Below are 19,386 nucleotides of genomic sequence, written 5' to 3'. Positions count from 1 at the left end.
TCATTAAATCATTCTCTAAATGAAATTTCTAGGGGATACTTGAAGAACAGACAGGTCGTGGGTTGAATGTTGAAGAGAACCTTCTACAGTGTACACTTGAAATGAAGCAGAGTTAAAAGCCAGCATTTTAGCCACCAAACCAGCAAGGCTAGATAAATAAATAAATGTTCCTTTATTCACATGAATTAAGGAAATTATTCTCTACCTTACCAACAATGTGTACATGTATTGTGGAAGAAGGAACAGTTAGAAAATTGTTCATGAAAGTTTGATGTATAAAACTACAGATGACTGTGATATAAAAACAAAACAAAACTATAAACTAAACTAAACTAAACTAAAAACTAACCAACAAATGAACAAAAAACAGTTGAGAAATAGAAAAGGCACAATCTCAAGACCAAGCCTTACAAAAAACAAGAACAACAACTACAAAAGAAACACAAAACCAAAACAAAACAAAAACAATTGGGGCTATTTTCCTAGTCTTGCCTAAAAGTCTTGATTAGAGAAATATTCACCAGTTTGCTCCCAGCCTAAAGAATTATTCTGTGAGCACTGTTTAGGTTACCTAGTTCAACCTCTACCCTACCCAAATATTCTTCATCTCTGAGAACAGGATGCCCATATGTTCCATCAGACATTCCTAATCACGTGGGCCAACTGAGACTGGCTCTAACAGCTGCCTAAATTCCAGACATCTCGAAGTTCATCATCCTCCCATTTGAACTTCTAAATGACAATTAATTATTGCTGTGGTAATGACAGGGATGGAACCATAAAAGAAGCAAAAAGAGGAAGTGCCTGGATTTCTGGAAAAAGCCATAAAATAATGGAAGAGTAAACTGACTCCAGGAAAATTCCAACCCAGTGTTGAAATTCTCCAACTGTGCTGGTGAGTAATCCTCCCATTCATTACAATTTGTGTATATACTGAGCTATCAAAAGTCCTGGGAGGCTCTAGTCTAAGAAGACCACACTCAACCATGAATCTTTACTTGCAGACTAAACTAAAACTTTGAATATCTTTCTTGTCTTACATTTAGTTGTTTCCTCTGATGGTAACCTCAAACCACTGGGAAAAAAAATGCCACTTTTATTCTCCAGATGTAATTGTCATCTCCAGAGGTTTATTGCTAAATAAGCTCACCCTTCTCATTCTTTTTGAGATCTGTCTGACTGGTTCAACTTATTTCTTCTGGCTCAAACTTCTCTCCAACCTGCTTGATTCAATCTAGCTTTTCTCAGCTTCTCACTGAATTGTGCTTTTGGCCAATTTCTTATAATCTTCTGGCTCCCTCTTATTCTGTGACCTCAACTGCCTCTGCTGACCTGCTTTCAATTCCATTGCACTAAAGTCATAGCAGGAGTAGGACCACAGGCCTCATCCAGCTGGATCAGCACCGGGGTAGCGGGAGCTCAGGGTTGCCTGACACCCGCCAGCTACCCACGACCCCCGCCGCAGGATTTTGGGACTGCTGGTGAGTGGAACACAGCTTCTGCTCCAGTCCAATCACGCGGGACCTGAGACTGCTCTGGTTGGGGAGAGAGAAATCCGGCCTACATAGGGCCACAACCCTCTTCCGGTCAGAAAAGCACCTGGGCAGCTGGGGCGCAGGGTCTGCTGACACTCGCCAGCTACCCACAACACCCGCCACAGGATCTTAAGACTTCTGGTGAGTGGAGCACAGCTTCTGCTCCAATCCAATTGCGCGGGACCTGAGACTGCATTAGTTAGGGAAGCAGAAACCGGCCTGAGTAGGACCACAGGCCTCATCCGGCTGGCGCCGGGGTAGCGGGAGCGCAGGGTTGCCTGACACCCGCCAGCTACCCACGCCCCCCGCCGCAGGATTTTGGGACTGCTGGTGAGTGGAACACAGCTTCTGCTCCAATCCAATTGCGCGGGACCTGAGACTGCATTAGTTAGGGAAGCAGAAACCGGCCTGAGTAGGGCCACAGGCCTCACCCGGCCGGATCAGCGCCAGGGTAGCGGGAGCGCAGGGTTGCCTGACACCCGCCAGCTACCCAAGACCCCCGCCGCAGGATTTTGGGACTGCTGGTGAGTGGAACACAGCTTCTGCTCCAGTCCAATCACGCGGGATCTGAGACTGCTCTGGTTGGGGAGAGAGAAATCCGGCCTACATAGGGCCACAACCCTCTTCCGGTCAGAAAAGCACCTGGGCAGCTGGGGCGCAGGGTCAGCTGACACTCACCAGCTACCCACAACACCCACCACAGGATCTTAAGACTTCTGGAGAGTGGAACACAGCTTCTGCTCCAATCCAATTGCACGCGGGACCAGAGACTGCATTAGTTAGGGAAGCAGAAAAACGGCCTGAGTAGGACCACAGGCCTCTTCCAGCTGGACCAGCACCGGGGTACCATCAGCTACCCACGACCCCCGCCGCAGGATTTAGAGACTGCTGGTGAGTGGAACACAGCTTCTGCTCCAATCTTTAAATAGTGACAACGATAACAACTAACCCCAGAGATTACCAGATGGCGAAAGGTAAACGTAATAATCTTACTAACAGGAACCAAGACCACTCACCATCATCAGAACCCAGCACCCCCACTTCGCCCAGTCCAGGGCACCCCAACACACCGGAAAAGCTAGACACGGATTTAAAAGCATATCTCCTGATGATGATAGAGGACTTCAAGAAGGACTTTAATAACACACTTAAAGAAATGCAGGAGAACACTGATAAAAAGGCAGAAGACAATAAAGAGGAAGCACAAAAATCCCTTAAAGAATTGCAGGAGAACACTGCTAAAGAGTTACAAATCCTTAAAGAAAAACAAGATAACATAATCAAACAGGTAGAAGTCCTTACAGAAAAACAGGAAAACACATCCAAACAGATGATGGAAATGAACAAAACCATACTAGACCTAAAAAGGGAAGTAGACACAATAAAGAAAACCCAAAATGAGGCAACACTGGAGATAGAAACCCTAGGAAAGAAATCTGGAACCATAGATACCAGCATCAGCAACAGAATACAAGAGATGGAAGAGAGAATCTCAGGTGCAGAAGATTCCATAGAGAACATCGGCACAACAATCAAGGAAAATGTAAAATGCAAAAAGATCCTAACTCAAAACATCCAAGAAATACAGGACATAATGAGAAGACCAAACCTACGGATAATAGGAGTGGATGAGAATGAAGATTTTCAACTCAAAGGACCAGCAAACATCTTCAACAAAATTATAGAAGAAAACTTCCCAAATCTAAAGAAAGAGATGCCCATGAACATACAAGAAGCCTACAGAACTCCAAATAGACTGGACCAGAAAAGAAATACCTCCCGACACATAATAATCAGAGCAACAAATGCTCTAAATAAAGATAGAATACTAAAAGCAGTAAGAGAAAAAGGCCAAGTAACATATAAAGGCAAGCCTATCAGAATTACACCAGACTTTTCTCCAGAGACTATGAAAGCCAGAAGATCCTGGACTGATGTTATACAGACACTAAAAGAACACAAATTCCAGCCCAGGCTACTATACCCAGCCAAACTCTCAATTAACATAGATGGAGAAACCAAAGTATTCCACGACAAAACCAAATTCACACATTATCTCTCCACGAATCCAGCCCTTCAAAGGATAATAACAGAAAAAAACCAATACAAGGACAGGAACCACGCCCTAGAAACAACAAGAAGGTAATCCCTCAACAAACCTAAAAGAAGACAGCCACAAGAACAAAATGCCAACTTTAACATCAAAAATAACAGGAAACAACAATTACTTTTCCTTAATATCTCTTAATATCAATGGACTCAACTCCCCGATAAAAAGACATAGACTAACAAACTGGCTACACAAACAAGACCCAACATTTTGCTGCTTACAGGAAACTCATCTCAGAGAAAAGGATAGACACTACCTCAGAATGAAAGGCTGGAAAACAATTTTCCAAGCAAATGGCATGAAGAAACAAGCTGGAGTAGCCATTCTAATATCTGATAAGATTGACTTCCAACCCAAAGTCATTAAAAAAGACAGGGAGGGACACTTCATACTCATCAAAGGTAAAATCCTCCAAGAGGAACTATCAATCCTGAATATCTATGCTCCAAATACAAAGGCAGCCACATTCATTAAAGAAACTTTAGTAAAGCTCAAAGCACACATTGCACCTCATACAATAATAGTGGGAGACTTCAACACACCACTTTCACCAATGGACAGATCATGGAAACAGAAACTAAACAGGGACACAGTGAAACTAAGAGAAATTATGAATCAAATGGATCTGGCAGATATCTACAGAACATTCTATCCTAAAACAAAAGGATATACCTTCTTCTCAGCACCTCATGGTACCTTCTCCAAAATTGACCACATAATTGGTCACAAAACAGGCCTCAACAGATATAAAAATATTGAAATTGTCCCATGCATCCTATCAGATCACCATGGACTAATGCTGATCTTCAATAACAAAATAAATAATAGAAAGCCAACCTTCACGTGGAAACTGAACAACACTCTTCTCAATGATACCTTGGTCAAGGAAGGAATAAAGAAAGAAATTAAGGACTTTTTAGAGTTCAATGAAAATGAAGCCACAACATACCCAAACTTATGGGACGCAATGAAAGCATTTTTAAGAGGAAAACTCATAGCTCTGAGTGCCTCCAAAAGGAAACTAGAGAGAGCACACATTAGCAGCTTGACAACACACCTAAAAGCACTAGAACAAAAGGAAGCAAATTCACCCAAGAGGAGTAGACGGCAGGAAATAATCAAACTCAGGGGTGAAATCAACCAAGTGGAAACAAGAAAAACTATTCAAAGAATCAACCAGTCAAGGAGCTGGTTCTTTGAGAAAATCAACAAGATAGATAAACCCTTAGCCAGACTCACTAGAGGGCACAGGGAAAGCATCCTAATTAACAAAATCAGAAATGAAAAAGGAGACATAACAACAGATCCTGAAGACATCCAAAACACCATCAGATCCTTCTACCAAAGGCTATACTCAACAAAACTGGAGAACCTGGATGAAATGGACAAGTTCCTAGACAGATACCAGGTACCAAAGCTGAATCAAGATCAGGTTAATGATCTAAACAGCCCTATATCCCCCAAAGAAATAGAAGCAGTCATTAATAGTCTCCCAACTAAAAAAAGCCCAGGACCAGATGGGTTTAGTGCAGAGTTCTATCAGACCTTCAAAGAAGATCTAATCCCAGTTCTTCACAAACTATTCCACAAAATAGAAACAGAAGGTACTCTACCCAACTCATTCTATGAAGCCACAATTACTCTGATACCTAAACCACAAAAAGACCCAACAAAGATAGAAAACTTCAGACCAATATCCCTTATGAATATTGATGCAAAAATCCTCAATAAAGTTCTTGCTAACCGAATCCAAGAACACATCAAAACAATCATCCATCCTGACCAAGTAGGTTTCATCCCAGGGATGCAGGGATGGTTCAATATACGGAAATCCATCAATGTAATCCAGTATATAAACAAACTCAAAGACAAAAACCACATGGTCATCTCGTTAGATGCAGAAAAAGCATTTGACAAGATCCAACACCCATTCATGATAAAAGTCTTGGAAAGATCAGGAATTCAAGGCCCATACCTAAACATGATAAAAGCAATCTACAGCAAACCAGTAGCCAACATCAAAGTAAATGGTCAGAAGCTTGAAGCAATCCCTCTAAAATCAGGGACTAGACAAGGCTGTCCACTTTCTCCATACCTATTCAACATTGTACTTGAAGTCCTAGCCAGAGCAATTCGACAACAAAAGGAGATCAAAGGGATACAAATTGGAAAAGATGAAGTCAAAATATCACTTTTTGCAGATGATATGATAGTATATATAAGTGACCCTAAAAATTCCACCAGAGAACTCCTAAGCCTGATAAACAGCTTCGGTGAAGTAGCTGGATATAAAATTAACTCAAACAAATCAATGGCCTTTCTCTACACAAAGAATAAACAGGCTGAGAAAGAAATTAGGGAAACAACACCCTTCTCAATAATCACAAATAATATAAAATATCTTGGCGTGACTCTAACTAAGGAAGTGAAAGATCTGTATAATAAAAACTTCAAGTCTCTGAAGAAAGAAATTATAGAAGATCTCAGAAGATGGAAAGATCTCCCATGCTCATGGATTGGCAGGATCAACATTGTAAAAATGGCTATCTTGCCAAAAGCAATCTACAGATTCAATGCAATCCCCATCAAAATTCCAAATCAATTCTTCAACGAATTAGAAAGTGCAATCTGCAAATTCATCTGGAATAACAAAAAACCTAGGATAGCAAAAACTCTCCTCAAGGATAAAAGAACCTCTGGTGGAATCACCATGCCGGACCTAAAGCTCTACTACAGAGCAATTGTGATAAAAACCGCATGGTACTGGTATAGTGACAGACAAATAGACCAATGGAATAGAATTGAAGACCCAGAAATGAATCCACACACCTATGGTCACTTGATCTTCGACAAGGGAGCTAAAAACATCCAGTGGAAGAGAGACAGCATTTTCAACAAATGGTGCTGGCACAACTGGTTGTTAACATGTAGAAGAATGCGAATCGATCCATTCCTATCTCCTTGTACTAAGGTCAAGTCTAAGTGGATCAAGGAACTTCACATAAAACCAGAGACACTGAAACTTATAGAGGAGAAAGTGGGGAAAAGCCTTGAAGATATGGGCACAGGGGAAAAATTCCTGAATAGAACAGTAATGGCTTGTGCTGTAAGATCGAGAATTGACAAGTGGGACCTCATGAAACTACAAAGCTTCTGCAAGGCTAAAGACACCATCAATAAGACAAAAAAACCACCAACAGATTGGGAAAGGATCTTCACCTATCCTAAATCAGATAAGGGACTAATATCCAATATATATAAAGAACTCAAGAAGGTGGACTTCAGAAAGTCAAATAACCCCATTAAAAAATGGGGCTCAGAACTGAACAAAGAATTCTCACCTGAGGAATACCGAATGGCAGAGAAGCACCTGAAAAAATGTTCAACATCCTTAATCATCAGGGAAATGCAAATCAAAACAACCCTGAGATTCCACCTCACACCAGTCAGAATGGCTAAGATCAAAAATTCAGGTGACAGCAGATGCTGGCGAGGATGTGGAGAAAGTGGAACACTCCTCCATTGTTGGTGGGATTGCAAGCTTGTACAACCACTCTGGAAATCAGTCTGGCGGTTCCTCAGAAAATTGGACATAGTACTACCGGAGGATCCAGCAATACCTCTCCTGGGCATATATCCAGAAGATGTCCCAACCGGTAAAAAGGACACATGCTCCACTATGTTCATAGCAGCCCTATTTATAATAGCCAGAAGCTGGAAAGAACCCAGATGTCCCTCAACAGAGGAATGGATACAGAAATTATGGTACATTTACACAATGGAGTACTACTCAGCTATTAAAAAGAATGAATTTATGAAATTCCTAGCCAAATGGATGGACCTGGAGGGCATCATCTTGAGTGAAGTAACACAATCACAAAAGATCTCACACAATATGTATTCATTGATAAGTGGATATTAGCCCAAAACTTAGGATACCCAAGATATAAGATACAATTTGATAAACGCAGGAAACTCAAGAAGAATGAAGACCAAAGTGTGGACATTGTGCACCTTCTTAGAATTGGGAACAAAACACCCAGGGAAGGAGTTACAGAGACAAAGTTCGTAGCTGTGATGAAAGGATGGACCATTTAGAAACTGCTGTATCCAGGGATCCGTCCCATAATCAGCTTCTAAACGATGACACCATTGCATACACTAGTAAGATCTTGCTGAAAGGACCCAAATATAGCTGTCTCTTGTGAGACGATGCCGGGGCCTAGCAAACACAGGAGTGGATGTTCACAGTCAGCTATTGGATGTATCACAGGGCTCCCAATGGAGAAGCTAGAGAAAGTACCCAAGGAGCTAAAGGGATCTGCAACCCTATTGTTGGAACAACATGATGTACTAACCAGAACCCTGGAGCTCTTGTCTCTAGCTGCATATGTATCGAAAGATGGCCTAGTCGGCCATCACTGGAAAGAGAGGCCCATTGGACTTGCAAACTTTATATGCCCCAATATAGGGGAAGGGAATGCCAGGGCCAAAAGAATGGGAATGGGTGGGTAGGGAAGTGGGGGGCGCTATGGGGGACTTTTGGGATAGTATTGGAAATGTAATTGAGGAAAATATGTAATAAAAATATTAAAAAAAAATAAAATATATTTTTTATTTTAATTAAAAAAAAAAAAATAAAAAATAAAGTCATAGCAAACTCCCAACTGACTGCCTGGGACTCAACTCCACTCGATTGAACTGACTGACCTGACTCTTAAATAGCTCTTCTCCAGAGGGTTAGACATATCCTATCTCTGATATTTTCTGTCAAATCTTTTCTTGATTAGTCATTTTGTCTGCCCCTCAATTAGACATCACTGTTTTCAATTAAAGGTATAATACTAAACAATTCCAGCCATAGGGATTAAAGGTGTGTACTAAGGGTATATCTACATTCCAGCCACATTACACAGACCTAAAAGGTCTTTGTATGTGATCAGAGTAGCCATGTCCCTGCATTAAAATTCCTCTACATGTAAAAGTGATGTTTGCAACTTCTTTGGCCTTCATCAACTGAAAACTAAGGCAGTTAAATAATGGAGATTTCTAACAGTCATGACAATTGGCAATTTCTATAACAAAAGGATAAAATTCCAAATTAAGTCCATTCTAGACTTTCAATCCTCTTAGCTTATCCCATCCTCTACACCATCTACACAGACATTTTTTGAAACTAGTAATACATATTTTCTTTCTCAAAGGGATTTTTTTTTTAAAGTCTGAGACACAGAACAATTTGGACAATCCAACCCAATTCCTCATATTTTATGACCTACAGACCCTAAACTTTCTCTGCAACAGACTTTATCAAAAAATGACTAAAGTATATAAAAACACCAGGAAAAGAAGAAAAAAATTAGAAAGTTCTAAGAATACATTTCAAATGCCACAATGGGGGGGGGGGATGTGTAGTGTAGTTACCCTGCATGATAAAAGATTAAATCTTGAAATTTATAATCTAATGAAACTAGCAACCTTAAACTTAATTATTTCACTCAGCCAACTTTCAGTTGACAGTATGACAGTATGACACAATGTCATTTTAGCAGACTTTTCCCCATTTATTGAAAATAGAGTCTATTCTAATACTATATATCCTCATCCCAGGTTCCCTTCCCTCTACTCCACCAGCTCCTACCTACCCCATCTAGAAACATTTTCTTTCTGTTTCTCATTAGAAAAGAACAGGTGTCTAAAAAACACCACTAAACCAAACAAAATAAAAATATAAAACAAAGTTTATCACATCAAAATTGGACCAGGTAAACATGTGGCCAGCTATGAACTAAAGTCCCAAAGCACCCAACACACTTGATATGTATAATTCACCTATTCTATACTATACTATTCTTTCTTTCTTTCTTTATTTCTTTATTTATTTATTTATTTATTTTCGTTTTTTGAGACAGGGTTTCTCTGTGTAGCCCTGGCTGTCCTGGAACTCACTCTGTAGACCAGGCTGGCCTCAAACTCAGAAATCTGCCTGCCTCGGCCTCCCAAGTGCTGGGAATAAAGGCAAGCGCCACCTCTATACTATTGTTATATAGTATTCTTGTATACTTGTAGAATATATAATATATATTATATATATATTATATATAATATATATATATAACCTGTAATGTTATATATATATAGTACCTGTAATGTTTTATATATATATATATATATATATGTATGAATATATATATATATTATCTGTAATGTTTTATATATATATTTATTTATATATATAAAGTTTTATTACTAAATAGAAGTTTTATGTTTCTGAAGAGCGGGCATGTTATAAGATAAACGGCTAATTATTTTTGGCTGTCTTTAGCATCTTAATTTCTGTCCATTGTCTATATCTGGGCTTGACCTACCAACTATGTAACTATTAGGTAAATTCTTTGAGAATGTTCTAACCAAAACACTGCTTCCATTAACCTAAAAGATAATATCACCAGGTAAGTTCTAATGCTCACAACAGAGATTTCCCCAGTTTGCTATAATTCACCTACTAGGTGTCTCCACTAACCTATTTTTAAAAGTGCCTTGATTTATGACTTTCTTTGTTTGGTTGCTATAAAAATGTCAGGAAACTGTACTATGTTAGAAAATGATATTTTTGGCAACCCAAATCCATGTTTTCAGGCCAGGGTCACTCATTTTTGACTTGAGAAGAAATTTTCAGTTATTCAAAGGAAGCTAGAGTTTTGCATAGAAATGACTATCCTGAGAAGCTCATTGAGGAAATATGAAGTACTATTTTAAGTAACAAACACAGACCCACCCACACACACTCACACACACACTCACACTCACACAAACACAAACACACACACACACACACACACGCACAAAGAGAGAGAGAGAGAGTCCACTTCCCTCCATTTATAAATCAATAATTAAATCCTCTTCTAAGCTTCAACTGTTTTCTGTAAAAATATAGAATAAAACAAAATTCTTTATAAAGTCTATTTTTACCTATGAAAGTCATTTCATTTTTCGTGTGATTATCCTTTACTCAATGGCTACTATGCATCTATGTGAGTACATGTCAGCTTGTCTTTCGGGGTCTGGGTTGTATCACCTAGGGTTTCTTCTTCTAGCTTTATTCATTTGCCTGCCAGTTTCATAATGTTGATTTCTTTTTGGTATTTTCCTCATTTACATTTCCAATGCTATCCAAAAAGTCCCCAATACACTCCCCCCCCACCTCCCCTACCCACCCATTCCCACTTATTGGCCCTGGCATTCCCCTATATTGGGGCATATAAAGTTTGCAAGTCCAATGGGCCTCTCTTTCCAGTGATGGCCGACTAGGTCATCTTTCGATACATATGCAGCTAGAGACAAGAGCTCCAGGGTACTGGTTAGTTCATCATGTTGTTCCGCCTATAGGGTTGCAGTTCCCTTTAGCTCCTTGGGTACTTTCTCTAGCTTCTCCATTGGGAGCCCTGTGATCCATCCAATAGCTGACTGTGAGCATCCACTTCTGTGTTTGCTAGGCCCCTGCATAGTCTCACAAGAGACAGCTATATCTGGGTCCTTTCAGCAAAATCTTGCTAGTGTATGCAATGGTGTCAGCGTTTAGAAGCTGATTATGGGATGGATCCCTGGATATGGCAGTCTTTAGATGGTCCATCCTCTCGTCACAGCTCCAAACTTTATCTCTGTAACTCTTTTCATGGGTGTTTTGTTCCCAATTCTAAGAAGTGGCACAGTGTCCACACTTTGGTCTTCATTCTTCTTGAGTTTCATGCTTTTAGCAAATTGTATCTCATATCTTGGGTATCCTAAGTTTTTGGGCTAATATCCACTTATCAGTGAGTACATATTGTGTGAGTTCCTTTGTGATCTGGTTACCTCACTCAGGATGATGCCCTCCAGGTCCATCCATTTGCCTAGGAATTTCATAAATTCATCCCTTTTAATAGCTGAGTAGTACTCCATTGTGTAAATGTACCACATTTTCTGTATCCATTCCTCTGTTGGGGGGCATCTGGGTTCTTTCCACCTTCTGGCTATTATAAATAAGGCTGCTATGAACATAGTGGAGCATGTGTCCTTGATGTTGATTTTTTTTTAACAGCTGAGTAATACTCCATTGTGTAAGTGTACCACATTTTCTTTATCTATTATTCAGTTAAGGGATATCTAGGGATTTTGTTTTGTTTTTGTTTTCTAGATACTTACTCTTATGAACAAAGCTGCTATGAACGTAGTTGAGTGAGTATCCTTGTGATAGGATGCAGTGTCCTTTGGGTATATGCCCAAGAGTGGCATAGCTGTGTCTTCAGGTAGATCTACTCCTATTTTTTTAAAGAAACAGCCATATCGGTTCCCACAGTGGCTGTATGAGTTTGTACTCTTACTAGCAATAGGGGAGTACTCTTCTTCCACACCTTTACCATCATGAGCTGTCATTTGTGATCTTAGTCATTCTGGCAGGGATAAGATGAAATCTCAAAGTAGTTTTGATTTACACTTCGTTGATGACTTAAAATGTTCAACATGTTTTAAGTCTTTCTTTGCCATTTAAGATACCTACATCAAGAATTCTCTATTTAGATTTGTATCCTATTCTTTTATTGAGCAATTTAATTTGTTGATGTCTAGTTTTGTTGGGAACAAAATAAGGGGTGGGGGTTGGGGAGCCCTGGGGAAAAGTGGGGAGAAAAGGGGGCCTAACATCCGGGCCAGAGTTCCTGTGCTCTGGGCAGGCCTGGCTCATGTGGAGGGGGTGGAAATGGGACAGCCCCCAACCAGGGACCCTGGAGCTACCTTGCTAAAGCCCCAGGGTTGTAGGAGAGGGAGAATAGGGGAAGAAGTTCCCAAAACTGGCTAGAGTGGCACAGTGGGTCTAGAAGGAGCAGAGACTCTCTATGGTTTAAGAGCTTTATTATAGAAAAGCAAGGGGAAAGAGAGAAAGTAGAAAGAGAGGGGGGGAGGTTAGAGAAAATGAGAGAGAGAGAGAGAGAGAGAGAGAGAGAGAGAGAGAGAGAGAGAGAGAGAGAGAGAGGAGAGAAAAGAAGAAGACAAAGAGAAAGGAGAGAGGAGAGAAGACAAAGAGAAAGGGAAGATGAGAGAGAGGTGAGAGGTGAGAAGACAAAGAAGTGAGAGAGTGAGGTGGGGGCCTAACAGCCCCTTTTATGGTCTTCACTGTTGCTAGGTAACTGGGGAGAAGTTTCACCTGAAGGTCAGAAGCTTGGGCCATTGCTTACATGACTACTGACCATGCTTCTCTTGTGGGGGCTGTGGGAGGTGGTACCTTAGGTAGGGGCCTCAGTTCCAGGAGCATGAGGGAACACCTACCGTGTCATGTAGGTGAATTATGACCATCAGGGTTCAGACCTCAGCTCGACTGGAGACCAGTCTGCAATTCCCCACATAGTTTCTTGAGTTATTTGAATATTTTGTATATTAATACTATCACATATGGGTTTGGTGAAAAACTTTTCCTATTCTGTAGGCTAATGATTCCTAATGATATTCTCTTAACTCATATCAGTGCTTTGCTAACTCCTTATCAGAGAGGCTTCCTCCAGCAGCTGATGGGAGCAGATGCAGAGACCCATCACCCATCATTAGGCTGAGCTTGAGAAACTCCAATGGAAGTAAGGCAGTAAAGAGTGTAAGAATCAGAGAGGTGGAGGACACCATGGCCTACTGAATGAACTAAGCAGGAATCATAGGGGCTCACAGAGTCTGAAGCAGCACTCACAGAATCTGGATGGGTCTATGCTAAGCCCTTTGCATATCTGTTGTGTTTGTTTAGCTTGGTCTTTTTGTGGAAATCCTAATAGTGGGAGTCAGGCTCTCTGGCTCTTATGCCTGATTGTGGGACTCTTTTCCCCTTCCTGCATTGCCTAGTTCAGCCTTGCTAAGAGGATTTGTGTCTATTCTTACTGTAACTTTTAGAGAGCATTTGGTTGATATCTCTGGAAGGCCTGCTCTTTTCTAAAAGGAAATGGAGGAACAGTGGAATGTGGGGGGCAGGAAGGGTGGGGAGGGAGGCTGGCCTCAGAATGCATTGTAATGGAGAAAAATAAATGAGAATAAATGAACACTATGGAAGCTCTTACTAAAAAAAAAAAAAAAACTGAATTTATCGCTGTTTAAAAACATGTCTTTTGTTTCTTTTATAAGGAGCATACAATGTATTTTAATTATTTTATATCCTTAAATTGTCTATTTTTAAGTGCCATTTCCACATTATTTAGAGTTAAATGTGCCCTTTGGTGTCTTTGCTAGGTCAAATCCATTTGCTTTAGGACTAGAGTGTCCATGATATGAGGCTAATGTTCCCAGAAGCAAATCTCAATGAGAAAATTCACAAATCAGGTTTCTTTTTATATTTCTTCAGCTGGGGTTGATTGCTGACTTGAAAGATGCTTTCTGACCTTCTTGATTAGAGTCGATGATTGTTTTCAGAGGAGGTAATGGAGTCTAATCTGGGAAATAGCTTAGAATTAGAGAGCTGAGCAACATTTTTAATCTAAACGCAGTCAATTCACAATAGTTCAACTTTCTCATACATATCAGTATCACAAGAAGAACTTCCACAAATTGCTTTTATTATCCAATAATTTTTCTGACATTCAAATGTCTCTAGGTTTAAAAGTCCTCGTTTCAAATTAGGGGCATCTTATTTCCCTTAGAAGAAGCTTTGAATATCAGTTTCTGGTTTGGGGCTCTGGATTTATGCTTAGAAACATTCTGGTACCAAGAGGTAGAGGGGCCAAATAAAGAGAAGCAGGTGAAATCTCAGACTCATGTTCAGAAATTTTACACTGAAATGTTTCAGGAGTTGGTAGAGAAGTTGGTGACTAAATGTGGAGAGCAGACACTGAAATTACCATGTGTGTATTATGCTTTAAAATGCCGGGTAGGAAATGAAGGATCTGATGTAAGTGGTTCTTATGCTTTTATTGTATACAGGAATCTCAGTTATATTCCCTATATAAAGAAGGAACTCCAGAGATGACAGATAAACTCAAAATTTAATCACTAGAAACATTCTAACATATTCAGTGTAGACTGAAAGAATCATGTGTATCCATGCCACCTGCCTTAACAAAACTGTTTATTTTGGAATACATCTACTAGAATTCCAGTTCCTAGAATTAATATTGACTAGGAAAAAAAAGAAAAGAAAAGAAAGAAATGGTCCCATAATCCCTGAGACAGGAGTTAGAAATATCTTTGAAATAGTTAACACAAAACAAATTCAGTTTTTTAAAACTTTTACATTTTGCCTGGGTTTTGTTTATGTTCATTTATAAAATTTTATCTACTTGTTATGATTTAGCAAATGCACCCACTATACTCTCACATATGTCTGCTATGAAGCTGCCTTGCAAATTTACTGATGTTTTACACAGTATTGTAAATATGATAATGCATGCCTGGCGTATCTATTATAAGTTAGCATCAGGTAAAAGCATGAACTTTTACTGAACATCTAAGATTTCTTATAATCTATAATAGATTATATTACAGAAATAATGTTGGATCTTCAATCAAATTTAAGTAAAGTTAAAATGGATAATTTAACATTGAGTTGAATTCTAGCTTCTAGAATAGTTGTTCAATCTCACAATCCTCTCCTATGCAGATAAAAACTCTAACTGGTAGTTTGGTAGCCAAGGTGAAAGTAGTCATTGCATCTCCCTCCTAATTAATAGATATATTTCTAGCAATCAGGTATCTGACATTTCTGTGATATGACAAAGGTACAATATTAGAAATATACTGTATTAATTTAGCAAAGGTCTCATTGTTCATCTAAAATTGGCGTAAACTATTTCTATATATAAAATTGATCAGACTTTGCCTCAAATAGTGACAGCAAACATCAAGTTGAAGGTGAATATTGATTTCTGGAAGAGGAAAAAAATGTTCTTTCATTGGTGGACACCATTTTTCTTCACTTTCCTTAGTTTCTTTTTCTTGATAATATGCTCAGCGTGTGTTTATTAACAAATGAAAGAAAGAAAGAAAGAGAGAGAGAGAGAGAGGGAGGGAGGGAGGGAGGGAGGGAGAGGGAAAGGGAGAGGGAGGAGGGAGGGAGGGAGGGAGGGAGGGAGGGAGGGAGGGAGGGAGGGAGGGAGGGAGGGAGGGAGGAAGCTGAAGAGGTTTACAGTCCCATAGGAAGAAGAACAATATCAACCAACCAGATCCCATGGAGCTTTGGTTGGGACTAACTACCAACCAAAGAATACACATGAAGCAATCCATAGCTCCAGCCACATGTGTAGCAGAGGATGGCCTTGTCAGGCATCAATGGAGAAGAGGCCCTTGGTCCTGTGAAGTCTTGATGCTCCAGGGAATAGGAATGCCAGGGTGGGGGAGCAGAAATGGATGAGTGGGTGTGGGAACACCCTCAAAGAAGCAGGGGGAAGGGGTGGGATAGGAGGTTTCTGGAAGAGAAAATGGGAAAGAGGATAACATTTGAAATATAAGGAAATAAAATATCCTATAAAAAGAAAAAGAAGAAAGAAAGAAAGAAAGAGAAAGAAAGAAAGAAAGAAAGAAAGAAAGAAAGAAAGAAAGAAAGAAAGAAAGAAAGAAAGAAAGAGGAAGGGAGGGAGGGAGGGAGGGAGGGAGGGAGGAAGGAAGGAAGGAAGGAAGGAAGGAAGGAAGGAAGGAAGGAAGGAAGGAAGGAAGGAAGGAAGGAAGGAAGGAAGGAAGGAAAAAAGGAAGTAAAGGAAGAACAAGCAGTGGTACCTAAAATTTTAAACAAAGATACCTATTTATTCTAAGTGGAAACAGATGTAAAACGAATGTCTTTATTCAAGTGAAAAAAACGATGCCTGTGCAAAAAGGATCAATAACTTATTTACAGTTAAAAAATGAACTAAAGCAAACAAGACTGAAACCAAACACTAAAATCTGATTTGATGTAAGTATCTCTTTTGGGTTATATCCAGAATATATCTATAAGAAATAGAAGTTAGTTGGCTTAATATTAAAAATAAAAATCCAATAGATCCTAAGACCTGGTTTATTTTTTATAAAGGTGTGAATAAAAGAGAAATAGCTAATTTCATGGTCCTAATCATAGAGATCACACTGAGAACTAGCAATGGAAAGTCTGGCTATTTCAAACTTAACCTTTATAAATACAGTCTGAAGTAAGTGGACATTTGAGAAGATACAGAGTCTAGCTAGAAATCAATTTTACATAATGCAGAAGTACACTGAGAAAGTTCCTTGGGTAAAACATCCATTTTTTTGTCTAAAGAAATGTCTGACACATGTTGTTCTAAAAGAGGTTGTCCTAGAGATCAGACCTCCATGGGAAAATCCAAGCCAATTATAAGGACTATTAAATAAACATAGCAAAGCCACATATCTTTATGTATTTAGGAATAAACATTTTTAGCAAGACAGTAGTGTATTAGGACAGTTTCTTTTTTCTTGACTTAATGGAAAAAGTACTCTAAGCATAGTTTCTCCAAACACATGGGAGAAAGTTTTAAACATATTTTATTTTAAAATCAACATGCAGTGTCTTACACACCATAGTGAGATTTTTAAACAAATTATTTCTCCTCCCATCATTTAACCTACATTAGTAAATGTGAAGTTTTATCTTCAATCTCTTTGATGCAGGAATATACTGTGTCACCTGTTTAAAAACAATGACAATGGGTTCTGCATTTTACAGGAGCTGCCTTCTGAATTTAATGGAAAACTTCTTTGGTACAGAATCAACCAACAAATCCCATGAAGGTGCCACTGCAGGAACTTCTGTGGCAACGTCAAATTAAAAAATGTGAAATTGAAAGAAAAAACTATAATATTTTCAAATTTCCTAAGTTTTTCAAGCTGTCAGTAAGAAGCAGAACTATAGTGTTTTGTTTTGTTTTTTTATTGTCGCTATAATCAATTACTACAATACAAATTCCTTGTCCTATAGAACACAGATTTTACTGGGGTTGAGACAGGGCTAAAATCAAGGTTTGGTAAGCTTCACAGGGTTCCCACAATTTACCATGAGTCAAACCATTTTTAAGAATAAAAATAGTAGCTTCATGTGACTGTAATATTTAATTCAGAGAACAGGAAAGTCAAGTAAACGTCTTGCTGATAGTCTTCAAACCAGAGTAATTAATATCCAGAGGGACAGCAGACAGGAAGGTTAGTCTGAGCTCTTATTTTCTGAATTTACTAAAGGAGACAAGAGGATAAGAAAAGTTGGCTTCCTAAGTGAGAAGATAGAAGCCCAGGAGGGAAAAGTCTTTTCTATCCTTTCTACCTTAGGAAAAACAAAACAATAGTTTAAATCTCTGTTTAGAAAGGGTAAGAAACCTGTCTTAGTGTGAAGAAAAAAAATCAGGGACTTGATTTGCTCCCTGCTGCCAGAGTGCTCGGGTGAGGAAGACATGCTGGGTTTGCTTTCCCCTGTCTTCCCCTCTATTAACAAAGCCACAAGCCAACAAATTCTGAAGCACCCAATGTGGTTCCTGCTGAACTATGAGAACAGCACCTACCTATTTCTGACTTTCAGAAGTTTTCCCCACCTCTGTCAACTCCTTGAAAAATAAAGCAATACATCTAATTGCATGACCTCTTGCTACATCTCAAGGCTCCCTCAGTGAGGATTGATACTACCCTCCTCCATCCCATCTGATTGGAGAAAGACACAGAATGACTGTGTTACAAAGGAGGAGGTTAGATTATACAATCCTGTCTGCCTTCTAGACATCGCAGAAAGGTGATTTTTTTTTTTAAATAAGAGATGAACAAGAAACCACTTCATTTGAAACACTAATTTAATAGAAGTAGAACCCCCTCTTAAGGACAGTTATTAAAATATCAAATAAAAAAGATATACTATAAGAAAGAATACATTTTGGATATTTTGAATAGCTATTTGTCATTAAATGTACATACATTAAACAAATTTTGGTCCTTGAGAATTTCACATCTTGCAATCCAATCTCACTCATCTCTGACTCCTTTCATACCTGTCCTTGCACCTACCTACTTAAAACAGAGGGGGGGGGAGTTCATTTTGGAAGCTGTGGTGTGCCACAGTGGGTCCTATCACACACCCTTTTGTCCACACTTCTTTGCTTGCAAATGTTTACTGCAATGACTCAATGGTCTGGCACGAGGTCTCTGGCTTCTGCAACTCTTATCAATTCTGGAACCTCACTGGGACTCCTCTAGGATATCCTATTATTACCCTCTGTCATGGAAACTCTATAGATTTATATCTGTAGAACCAGCCCCTTCATGCACCCTACCAGTTCTTCAATAGGGTAGATGTTGGTGTGGGCCAATTCAAAGCTCTAAATTTGGGTCTGAGAGGTAGATGCACTACTCAGTCCACCAGCTCCCATGTTCTCATACCTTCAGAGCTAGCTCACCACCAACCCTCACAACCAAAGCCAACACTACCCAGCTGTCCAGGTGAGTTGCAGGGCCACTCTCCCAAGTGTTGCAGTTGATGAGGGACATGGCAAACTCTTCTGTTCTCATAACCCCAGGGCCAGATATTCTGCCTGCTGTAGATAACAAGGGCATGTCTCCACTGACAACTCTGGTACAAGGCAAACAAGTTGTGGGCCCAGCTGTCCAAAACCCATACTCTTAGGGTGGGCTCCCTCTAGCCCCACCATTAGTGTCAGCTCTTCTGTGTTGGACAGGTGAGGTGTAGGACTTGAACTCCTAAGTGCTGTAGCAGTTGTGAGGCAGGGAAAGCTCTCTCTCCTATTGCTCTCATGACCCTATTGAAACCAA

Source organism: Mus caroli, unplaced genomic scaffold (genome assembly GCF_978045245.1).
Source record: "Mus caroli unplaced genomic scaffold, Mus_caroli_1 scaffold_3, whole genome shotgun sequence".
NCBI classification, from domain to species: Eukaryota; Metazoa; Chordata; class Mammalia; order Rodentia; family Muridae; genus Mus; species Mus caroli.
The sequence above is the reverse complement of the archived record's forward strand: the minus strand, read 5'-3'. Positions refer to the sequence as shown.